Source organism: Centroberyx affinis, unplaced genomic scaffold, assembly GCF_046629955.1.
Source record: "Centroberyx affinis isolate AG114_WGS23_722 - 3 ecotype Tasmania unplaced genomic scaffold, CSIRO-AGI_Caff_v1 ptg000977l_1, whole genome shotgun sequence".
Taxonomy (NCBI): Eukaryota; Metazoa; Chordata; class Actinopteri; order Beryciformes; family Berycidae; genus Centroberyx; species Centroberyx affinis.
Window position 1 is genome coordinate 405,812 of NW_027279547.1, and position 4,109 is coordinate 409,920.

The window sequence follows — 4,109 nt, forward strand, 5'->3', positions numbered from 1 at the left end:
TTTCAGCTCAATGTCAACCGGCTAGTGACATCCGCCTCCAGGTTGGATGTGTTGTAAAGAGGTTATCTGAGTTACTGAAGCCTTTCTGTCAGCTAAAACCAGTCTGGTCATTCTCCTCTGACCTCTGTCATCAACAAGGCGTTTCCGTCCGCAGAACTGCCGCTCACTGGATGTTTTTTTGTTTTTTGCACCATTCTGTGTAAACTCTAGAGACTGTTGGGTGTGAAAATCCCAGGAGATCAGCAGTTTCAGAAATACTCAAACCTGCCCATCTGCCACGGTCAAAGTCACTGAGATCAAATTTTTTCCCCATTCTGATGTTTGATGTGAACATTACCTGAAGCTGCTGACCTGTATCTGCATGATCTTATGCATTGCACTGCTGCCACATGATTGGCTAAATGGATAATTGCATGAATAAGCAGGTGTACAGGTGTTCCTAATAAAGTGCTCGTTGAGTGTAAGTGCCTACCTAGCAATAGACATTTCACCACATGGCATCTGTTGAATAAGACATTTTTAAAATTTAGCAAAACTGTTGTTTACTTTTACCATCCTTTTATTACAACAAACCCAACCTGATCAAAAACTGATATATGGATGTGCAAGATTACTGCTTCTGTTTGCAGCATGTTTGCAGCAAGAGACTTTTATATGATTTCCCCAATAATGATGTCCCTTGTATTAGTCAACTGTTTTTATAGAGGAAAAATGCAATGGCATGAACAGGATGAACACAAACTGAGGCATAGCAACTTAACTAATGTACTTCCACACAAAAATCATATACTAAATTCTCAATGAAAATGTATTGATAATCAATGTGAATATGCAAAAATCATTGTATTGTAATGAAACCTCACCTAGAAGACCCTTGCATCCATATTTTAATGGGTTTAAAAGAATTTAGGTGTTTTTTATTATTTCATTTAAAAAAAAAAAAGGCACCCATTTCAGAGAATCACCCAATTATACAGTAACTATATTTTGTTTGTTGTAACGGTCATGATAAGGGTTTAGATTTCATATAGACACAATTATTCCAGTAAATTTCATTAAACAATAATTTATCCCTAATATACATACTATAATTTTAGCGGGACAGATATAAATTTGTAGTCATTTTTCTCAGTTCGCTACTCTCACAGTTTGATCAGGGTTATGAAGAGACTTTTCGGACACCAAGTGATTTTATTACTGAAGGAAGAGCTGGTGACATATGGTCAATTAGTCACACTATTTTCCATCTGCGTGTACAGGTACACCTATGTTTGTATAAATGCTTTCACAATGTTTTCCTTCTTGTTTAAATATTTGGATAACCTATTACATGGGTGTTTTGTGTAGTGAGTTGCAGGGATGGCAGCATGTAACATGGAGGCAAACCATATTTCTCCATTTCAGATAATTCATCATGAGCTGTCAGGAGATATAGGGGAACTACAGATTATATGGTCTCCCTAAGGTGTGGGCCCCTTGCGTTGATTCATCAAATCACTCAATTTCATTTTGCCCCATCTCTTAGTTAACCTGTGGTTTGAATTGCGTCATGAGCATTTCCTTATCATACCATGTAATAGCAGTGATCTGAGATGAGCAAAATGGGGTAGTACAGATTTTACCAGATATATGCAACTCATACCTGGCCTGGCAAGTCGACTTGTCATAATGACTCAGTGGAACTAACCTGGCACATTGCATTAGAGAAACTTGGGTGTTTATATGGCCCTACCTCCCTTTGTATGCAGCATTGGGATGAGTTTCTGTAATTAACGAGTAATTAAACCCCACCCAAATCTTTGGTGAAGCCTGACACCTAATGGTAAAAAGTAGGGTACTGAACTGGCCTTCTGCTATTGGCTGGTCTTTGTGCCAGGTGACGTCACCTTCTATAGAGTACAACAGGTGGTGAGCAAATAGCAGAAGGCCAGTTCAGTACCCTACTTTTCACTATTAGATGTCAGGCTTCACCACAGATTTGGGTTTGGGGTTTAGTTACTCTTTAACAGCACAAATCCTTTAGGTCTGTAAATGATGCAATGTCTATTATTTACAAAAAAACAAAAAAAAACAGCCAAAATGGGCTCAAACACAATTGTTTTTATACTGCATTTTGTCCTAATCTGTAATCCCCATCTTTTAACACAGTTCTGCTCTTACATGATTTACTGCAAAGCGGTTCTCCTCATGCATCGTCATTTTGTGTTCAGAGTGGAGTTGTAAAAGCAAGTTGTTCTAAAATGTCTGGTCTGTTTATTTTTATTCAACACTAGCCTCTGCACTACATTCTGCCAGCTTTGAGTTAACTGTGTAAGGGTCACTTTGATTTCTTTTGATATCCATTGAAATTAGAATTTTGGAAGCTCAGATTAAATTAAGGATTTTACCCTGTGGAAAAAAATATTCATGACCATCTGAAAGAACTGCAGTTATGTACAATCAAAGGAACGTTTAGACAGCAAAGAAAATGTATTTATTATTTACCAAATAGCACTTCAGAAAAATTGTTTTGGACTATATTCACATTATGAAGACAGTAAAAAACGTTATTTATGATTAAGAGAAAATAAAATAAAATAAATAGAAAATACTGTACTTTGTGACTATCCTATGAACCCAAAGGTGATTTAAATGTCATTTCAACATACAGCAGGATATTATCCAAAATAAATGGTGTCTATTATCCAAGAATATATTGCGTCTGTAGCACTAATGTAATGTGATAATAGTAGCCGAATATATGTAATATAAGAAATATTAACCACTTTATGAATATTGAAAAATAAACATGATCCCATCCCATATAATCCCATCTATAAACAGGAATAAATACAGTTGAGTCTAGTTATAATTCACAGTTAAAATAATCTTATATAGATAACCCAAGATTAGTATACACCTATATATTGACCTAAACTGATTATGTGTATGGGCAGCTCCATCTTGCAGTGGTGACAGACCGATTACCAACAATGAGGATGAAAACAACTTGGTCAGCGTCTTCACTGCTGTAGAGCTGCTAAACTACACAAAAGCCCTGATTTAGTCCTTTTGTCTGTGTATCTCTGTAGTTATGGAGCCTTGGTGTGCCAGCATCTCAAATAGGATAATCCAGCATCAAATATAGATATTTAAATAAATACACTTATATTTGTGTGAAGACATAATTAAATGGACACGAATAAATTATATATACACATTATTCTCTGTACGTAAAGAATTCATTTTTTATTTATTATTTTGCTCTCAAATCCCAGCTTTAATCCATTTATTGTTTTATTTTAATTTGTAATTTGTTAAGAATATTTTCTTATTTTTATCCTTGAAATATTTATGTGTCTGTTTAGGCTATTTTATTAAATCATGCACATATTTATTCATTAATCTATTTACCTACTGCTACTACCACTGCACAAGCAAAAAAACAAACTTTCACCTAGCTGCCAGAACTTAGGCAACAGATAAAAAAGCTCTGCAGAGTCATACAGGATTCATAACCCAGACATCTCTGTTCATAGTGGATCTTCTGCCTGGGCACGTTTTTCTCAAAAATGTTGCCATGTGTGTGGTACAGGGTTGACACCTATTGATTTCAACGTAGCCTGTGAGTCATTTGGTCACATTGTGCAAGAATCTCGCTCTTCGGGGGATGGAATGGGGGAATGGCATATTCTTCTCATCAATATTTTGCACAGGATCAGAGATTTCAGAGGAGATTTGCCAGGTGTTGTTGAACAGGTCGGCAGCCTCCTGCAGCATACCTGATATGGATCTTGCTGCCTCTATATGTTGCAGTTATCTGGCGGTCGCTCGGAAAAACCCGCTGCACTGTGCAACAGCAGGCACACCCACTGAACCCAGATCGCCTTTCTGATCTATGCTGCTGGATTACTTTGTCTGTGAACCGAATGCTGTTTGATTGACATACCTCCTTATCACACACTGCAGCAGAAAAATACTAAATAGGAGCATTGGAAAATAGATATATGAATATATGTGTTAATATTGAATAAAATAAAAAAACATCATATAAACAGTTAAATATTTCAATTCAAAGCATAAAAATAACAAAATATTAAAAAATAAATAAAACAAATGGATTACAGATG